Raw genomic sequence first — 8,182 nt, forward strand, 5'->3', positions numbered from 1 at the left:
TTCCACAGAATCCAATTCCAGACTGTGGTCCTGAGCATAACCCACAGGTCTCTAGCAAGGCAGCTGCAGATCAAGGGTCAAGAGGATGCCCAGGACCAGATAAGGGCAGTGACCCCAGGCCCCAGTGGTGAGAGCACAATGTGCCCCATTTCCTCCACCCTTCCATCCAAGACCCCTACTGGCTTGCTGTCTTTCCGCCTCTCCAGCCCAGTCGTTTGATCTGGGTCATTTGTTCTCAGCCTCACCCACTCATAAGGGAAACCTCACACCCTTCCAGACCAACAGAGTTACAGATGAAGAAAAATCCTTCCTTAAGAGTGTGTACAAGGAGAAAGCACATTTTAACAGGCCAATGTAGGGATCTAGCATTAAGTCATACCAGGTATTACACCCCTGCACCCTATACACATGTCCTCCTGTAATTTTTTCACAAACAGCTCTGCCCAGCAAGGTTTGTAGGTCATGGAGCTGGTCAGAGGCTGAGCCAGAATTCTGACCCTACACTTTTCAGAGTGTGCCACAAAATCCAAATGTTATAATGGAAAAGAAGTGAAAAATTTGACGACATAAGCATTCAAATTTACCTATGCCCCCAAAAGAGAAAGCTGGAAAGCATATATAGCAACATATCCAACAAAGGACTAATTTATCAAGACTCACAAAAACTAATGAGAAAAACTCAAGAGGAAAAAGAACAGCGGGTGTGAATACTTTACAGAAAATAAAACCCATACAACAGGCCAAATTCCTTGCCTGCACTGGTTTCAGCAAGATTGTATCTACCGAAATTAAAAAATTCATATTCCCTTTGACCGTGTGGGTCCACCGCTAGGACATACTCTCTAAACTTATGTGCCAAGGCCCCCCAAGGAATATATATAAAATCATTTCAGCATTGTTAATAAGAGCAAAGAAAAAAACCAGAACCAACCAAAGTGACCATCAAGGAGATTAATTAGAGAAAATTAGTATATTAAGACCAGAACCACTATGCAGCTATGAAAAAGGATGGAAGAGATCTGAATGTACTGACAAGAAACAATCTCCAGACTAAATTATTATCTGAAGAGGAAAAAAAGCAAAGCGTAGAAAAACGTAATCCTCTTTGTGAGTTTAAAAAGACTACAGACTCATACAATCAACTATATTCCAAATTTTCCCCCAAAGGGAATCCGTGACAAACTCAAACAGCAGCTGTCTACGAGAAGAGGGTGGGGGGAAAGTTCAAGGTTTTTTTTTTTGTCTTGTTTTTCCCTTCCTGTCGCTTGAGTTTTCTAACCTTAAAAATAGTTCATTTCCTTTTTTTTTTTTTAATGTTATTGCCAGGATTTTTCTGGACCAGAAGATTTTGGCCTATCGTTTTTCTTCCCTGCAACTCCCTACATTAAAAGAAAAATAACCCAGGGGCACCTGGGGGGCTCAGTCAGTTAAGTGTCTGACTCTTGACTTGGGCTCAGGTCCTGATCTCAGGGTTGTGAGATCGAGCCCAGTGTCGGGCTCTGCACTGGGCATGAAGCCTGCTTAGGATTCTCTCTCTCCCTTTCCCCACCCGGCACCTGGGGGGCTCAGTCAGTTAAGTGTCTGACTCTTGACTTGGGCTCAGGTCCTGATCTCAGGGTTGTGAGATCGAGCCCAGTGTCGGGCTCTGCACTGGGCATGAAGCCTGCTTAGGATTCTCTCTCTCCCTTTCCCCACCCGGAGAGGAGAGGAGGGGAGGGGAGGGGAGGGGAGGGGAAATAGAGGGAGGGCCCATTAAAGAATACAAATACATAACTGGGTGAGGTTTTGAAGGTGGAAGTGACACCGGCAGCACCTTGCCTGTTTCCTGCGCTCTCTGCTGAAATCCCAGGCCATGAACTCCTATCCAAATCACAGGATTCGCACCCTCTTCTCCCTGTGGTGCCTCCCAGCCCACTCTCGTGGTCCGGCCCCAGGCAGGACCATCACTGTCTCCCACCAATCCTGCCTAAGCGCAGAAAGTCCACGAAATTGCCCTCCGAAACAGTTCTGCCCCAAGTGAAGGTGGCCAGAAGAGAAGGTCAGCCCTCATGCACAGAAGCAGGCTTGTCCCCGGACTGAGGAACCGGCCTCCCTCCGAGCCGGTGCCTGGAGCCAGGAGCCGGACCACAGAGATGAGCCTTCAGGGCCAGCTCTCTACACAGGCTCTCCCAGACAAGGTCAAGGGCCTGGTCCAGGAAGCAACATTTAAGGAGTCCCAGAGACGTCCTATTTCGTAGGCTCCTTTGCTCGTCTTGGGTAAATGTCAACATGCATGCCTGAAAGCCCAGCTCCCTTTGAAGACTCTCATCAGCTCCTTGGGCACCTGCTTCACTCCAGTTCCACACTCTGATTGTGACACAAATTGATTTTTCTGGACATTACAGGTGTTCGCCGAATCTCCACGCTCCCTTGTTTCGTCCCAGGCTGGAGCGGAGTCCTGGCGCTGGAGCACGTGAGCCTGACCGGGCTGGCCTGCGTGTGACGCGTGGGTGGAACGTGACAATCCCATCTGCATTTCCCACCTCAGACACGGGCCCCAAAGGAATACGTCCTCATTGTGTACGCTCCCCTTGTGCTCAGCTTCTGGAGTGGTGGGAAAATCTTCTTACTCATGAAAGTTCTACTATCTCTCTTTAAAAAAAAAAAAAAGTGTCCCTACCCCCTGATTCTCAAACATCATCCATCTGGACACCTTTTTCCTCCTGGGAGCATGCAGGTACTGACACACAGGCCCCAGCTTTGAGGGTTAGACTGCGCAGCCAGGAAGAGCGCAGTCTGGAGAGGGCTGAGACCCAGAGGAGGGGTGAGCTGGAGGGGACTCGAGGCAGGGCTCACCACACAAACAGCGTGAGAAAGCCTTCTGGCAGCCCCACCCCAGAACTGCTGCTTGGGCTTCAGAAGATCAAGCCCTATGAGCCGCCCTGCTCCGGAAGCTGCAGCTCGGTGTGAGGGCTCACGAGCCCGGACGGGTGCCTCCCACTCACCAAAGCAGGACAAGGACTCTGAGGAAAATGGCGTCTTCCCAGCTGAGACAAGCTCCTGCCTAGAGCTTGGCCCCCTTGCACTCAAATGCCACATTGAGGCCCCAGAGAGCCACTGGAAAACTCCAAGAGGAAAATAATAGGTCCTATAGCAGGCAAATCGATGTGACCGGTAATTTTTTGAGCCAGAGAAGATGGCGAGAGGCTGACCAAGGCCAGTACAGATCAAGAAAGGAGACAGGGGACACGGAGGAGGAGAATGATCAACCAGTGTGATTATCTTCTTAAGGGAACGTGGGTGGTGGCACAGCAAACCCAGAAAGGGGACAGGATACAGAGCCTTGCTGTCCCCATACAGCTCCTAACCTGAGGTCAGACACAGCTTCTCAGACAGTGAGGACCAACTCTCTCCAGGCACCCCAAGCTAGGGTGAACAGCCATTCTGGTTGGCCGTGGACTGATGATTTTCCCAGACTTGAGGATTCTTTTGTGGCTAAAATCTACAAAGTCCAGAGCAAATCTAAAAAGACTCCATGGAGAACCCAGAAACTCCAGAGAAGCTCTCAGGGCCACTTTTCAGAGGCAAATTTCTGTCACTTTTCTCTTCATCTCTTATCATTCCAGAATGTACTCAATCACAGGACCCAAGTCAAGTGGCTCCTAGTGCTGGGCCCCACGACATGCCTTTATCCTGGTGGCCAGCCCTCCTTTATGAGCCCAGTAGGCCTGTCTGAGACAGGACAACAGGGGGGACCCCAAGCAAAGCTCCCAGGCTCTGTGTTGCTTTGGAACCTCTGTCTTTCTGGCCCTAGGTTCCAGTCCAGACCATGGAGGAAGGAACGGGACCATCAGTGCCCTCCAGCGCTGTGATCAATGCTTTACAGATAAAGGGTGTTGACTTAACCACAAACAACACAACAACAAAAATAGGGGGGAAAAGAAACAGAGCTCTAAGAAGTTTAAAAGGAATGCAAGTTGGTGGCGGTACCTTTCCGATGCCCTTACAAACCCCACAGCAGGCTGAGCCCCTCTACAGACTTGGGGCCAGACAAAAAAGGCAAAGCCCTCGACTGGGTACATGTCTCCCCAAGCCAGCAACGCTTTGAGTTTTGGCAACGTGACCCGCAAGGAGCCTCCCCTGCCACGCTGTGCCCCCAGTCTCACACTGAGGACCTGGACTCGGCTCCTCACACCAGAAAGAAGATTCTGACATGGGGGAACAGGACGCCGGATGCATCCATCTGCTACCGGCCCTGCAGGTCTCGGGGATGCCTGAGGGGGTTACAGACGAGCAGCCATACTTCTGCTGTGAGTTCCTGTGGGGAGCACTGCAGGCCTGGTGGGGTCCACAACCAGAACACCATTTGTTAACCCGTCAGCTGGTCCACAGCAAGTGGCCCTGTGGCTACGGGGCAACAGAATGTCTGACCTCCAGTTGCACTGTTGACTTCATGTATGAGCACGCATGGAATAATGAGATGAAACATGGAAACACTCATCAAAGTAAACATACTTTTACAGAGCTGGACAAACTAAATGGAGATCTCACCCTTCAAGACTTTCTCTACCTGGGCTCATTTTCATTATCTTTTTCTCACTTGGTCTAAGAAAACTCGCCATCGACGCTTTTGAGAGGAGACACTATTCCAGATGGACAGTAAAAAAAAAAAAAAAAAAAAAAAGACAGAAGGAGGAGTGCCTGGGTGGCTCAGTTGGTGAAGCGACTGCCTTCGGCTCAGGTCATGATCTTGGAGTCCCAGGATCAAGACCCGCATCGGGCTCCCTGCTCAGTGGGGAGCCTGCTTCTCCCTCTGACCCTCTCCCCTCTCATGCGTTCTCTCTCAAATAAATAAAATCTTTAAAAAAAAAAAAAAAAGAAGGAAAAAGAATCCTGTGTCTAACCAGAAAACCAGTTTCCATCACCTTGAGGAGGAAATGATGGGCATTCCAGCTGCTTTGGCCAGCCATCCTTCAGACTTCTCCAGAGCCTACTGGGGACACACCACCAGTGCAAGAACATGGGCCACAGAACAGAGAACAGGAGGGAGGGGTGAAGAACCCTGCATCTCACCTCCACCAACTGTTGCCTGAGCCCCCAGGAGCCAGACCTGTGCAGCAACTTTCTCCCAGCACCTATAACCCGGGCCGTTTCAAAGAGAAAGCTTCTGGAGCTTCAAGCACTTTCACAGACGGCAATTCGGAGCTGTGCAGATCACCCATTCTCTTCCTGAAGCCACAAGTTCTCCACATCCAGAGGGGCCGTGAGGGAACTTCCGACAACATACTCGCTCAGAGGTAGTAGCAGAGCTCTGAGGGCAGGAAAAGGGGGGGAGTGGCCACACCTAACTGGCCGGCCCAGCTCCCTGCCTCTCCCTCTCCTTACTGGGATCTGGCTCAGGGGCCATCAGGCCAGCAGGACTGGGACAGTGGGCAGCATGGGGGTCCTGGTGGATGTCTGAACCAACAGCTTGCGACGGAGAGAGTAAGTCCAGGCCTTGCAGGCCTGCCGCCCGGCCGGTTCACACACCCTGACCTGACCAAGTGTGTTCCGTAGGTGGCAGATGACTATCTCTGGGACTCCGGGTTATCTGCCCATTAAACCAGATTGCTAATAAAGAGCTTTTAATGGACAGTATGAATCTTTGAGCAGTAACTGTTTACCTCCAGTTTCTATACTAAATACCCTGTAATGAACCTCAAAACGAAAGAACATCTGTCTCAGCAGCAGCTTTACTCAACATTAGACAGCTGGGCCAAGCCCAGGTCCCCACCAAGCACAGAAAAGCCTCCTTGGGTGTGCGCGGGCACACGCACACACACACACGGCCCTCTCCTGCAGAGGGGCGCACAGCGGATAATACAGGGTCACCCACAAGATGGGCCTTCCTCGGCTGCCCCAACAACCTAGAGAACTCTTCACCACACCCAACATCTCTCTTTCTTTCATGGCCATGGTGTCACACACTTTGGACAGGGATACCCCCAAAGAGAAGGGAGGTGCAGAGTTGGCTGGAACACCCTTGCAAAGTCCTTTTATTGGGCCACAGACTCAATTATTCTCAGAATCGGAATGACTCATGATTCTACTCTGGGAAGAAGAGAGACAGTAGAAACCAAGTCTGCCTGGCACCATGGGAGACACTAAAATCCAAATTCAGCCTAAGTCAGGGATTCTATGTAGTAGCTGAACACTGTACCGCCCCTATATTTAATGTTTGTGACGTGCCAGGCTCAGGGGTGAGCCCTTGCTTATCTCATTCATTCTCACCCTCACCCTAAGAGGGCTGGGGTTGTCATCCCAATTCACAGATGAGAAAACCAAGGCCCAAAAGGGGAAGTGATGTGTCTAAGGTCACAGAACTAGTTTGTGAAGGTACCTGGATTCAAATCTATGTTTTCCTAAGTACCTTCTAGCAATTAAAAAATTACATACACACACCTGTGAGATGTGCTTTTGTGAGAGAGCACACCAAACAAAAACAGATTTGAGGGCTGTGACCCTCCTAAGCGACATGTCATTCCCCCGTTACTACCGATGGACAGTGTCGGCCACACTTCTTCCCCATCGAGGTGTCTGTGGTTTGGACTTGATCTTTGACCGTCCTATATGTCCAGGGCCTTCCCCAGGATAACTGGCACTCTCTCCATCCTGTGCGTGGAGTTCCTTACCCAAGAACCAAGCCTAAAGCACAGCATCCATCCAATGGTATTATCTTGACACAAAGAACCGAGCGAGACAGGAATAGGTTATCTGTTTCATCTCCAACTGAAACAACACTTGTGAGTTTTGGAAAATAAAAATCTACTTTGCTGACAGCCCACCAACAATGGCAGAAGGAAATAAGCAGGCCTGTGAAGTGCACAGCCCTTAAGCCCAGGCACAAACCTCAGAACACAGCAGGGAAACTGAGTCCTGACCTGAACTCACTTGAATTCCAGCCAACACCCATTTCCACACAACACGTCTCCCCCTCAAGGGGTCAGGGTGTGTTCCCCAAGCAGGGGACCCTGTCGGCTGAGTCTGGGCCAAGCTTCTGGCTGCTCTAAAATCCCACCCTTCAGCGGCTTCTCCACACACCCTCCACGCAAGCCTATCCCCAGAAGTCTGGGGACAGGGGCAGCCCCGTGAGCACGGGAACCGGGAAAGCACGGAATGGAGCAGTACAAGCAGACAGAGAAGGGGCCACACGCTGTGATTCTCTCTGGGGATGGAAGTTGTGTTGGGGGTCATCCCACACTAACTTACCAAGTATCTAGACCCAGGGCTAATAATGGGGCTGCAGCTGAGTGACCTGCGGCTGCCCTCACACAACCCATCAGCTGGTGGGGCAGATGGGCAAGCAAACAGACATAGCCCAGTGTCATCAGCACTGGGATACAACACGTGCAGAATCCTCTGGGAGGACAGCTCGCCAGACCCAACAGGGGATGTGAGCCATGGCAGAATCAGGGAAAGCTTCCTGGAGGAATTTTTTTTTTATTGAAGATTTTATTTGAGAGAAAGAGAGCACAAGCAGGGGGAGAGACAGAGGGAGAGGAAGAAGCAGGCTCCCCATTGAGCAGGGAGCCCAATGCGGGGCTCAATCTCAGGACTCTAAGATCATGACCTGAGCCGAAGGCAGACGTTCAGCTGACTGAGCCACCCAGGCATCCCTCCTGGAGGAATTTCTAAGTGGAGACTGGAAGGATTACAAGTTAGCAGGCACACAGCATGTACTCAATCCCGAGCCCGGTCAGGACAACGGGCAGAGCCGGGAGCTGGCATGGGGACTTTTAGGGGGAGCAGGTCTCCCACAACTCAGCTGCCAACACCATTCTCTGAATACACCCTCCTTGTGATGTTCCGAGGGGTCCACAGGGGTCACCACCCAGCCTGTTCAGCTGTGCATCCTGTAAGGGGGTCCCTACAGTGAGAATGGAAACCCTCTTTAGGGGTTTGGGAGTCAGAGAGAGGTGACATCAGCCTTATCAAATTTGGCCAAGGCAAATGCATGGAGACACAATATAGAAGAGAGGTTACCAGGGGCTGGGGGAGGGAGGCAGGGAGAGTTATTATTTAAGAGGTATGGAGCTTCTGTTGGGGAGGAAAAAGTGCTAGAAATGCCAAGTGTCAGAGGTCACACAACATTACGAATGTATTTAATGTCACTGAGTCGGGTGTATAAAAACAGGTAACTTGGCAAGTTTTAGGTTACATAGTT

The sequence above is a fragment of the Ursus maritimus genome, unplaced genomic scaffold (assembly GCF_017311325.1).
Source record: "Ursus maritimus isolate PB19 unplaced genomic scaffold, ASM1731132v1 scaffold_5, whole genome shotgun sequence".
NCBI classification, from domain to species: Eukaryota; Metazoa; Chordata; class Mammalia; order Carnivora; family Ursidae; genus Ursus; species Ursus maritimus.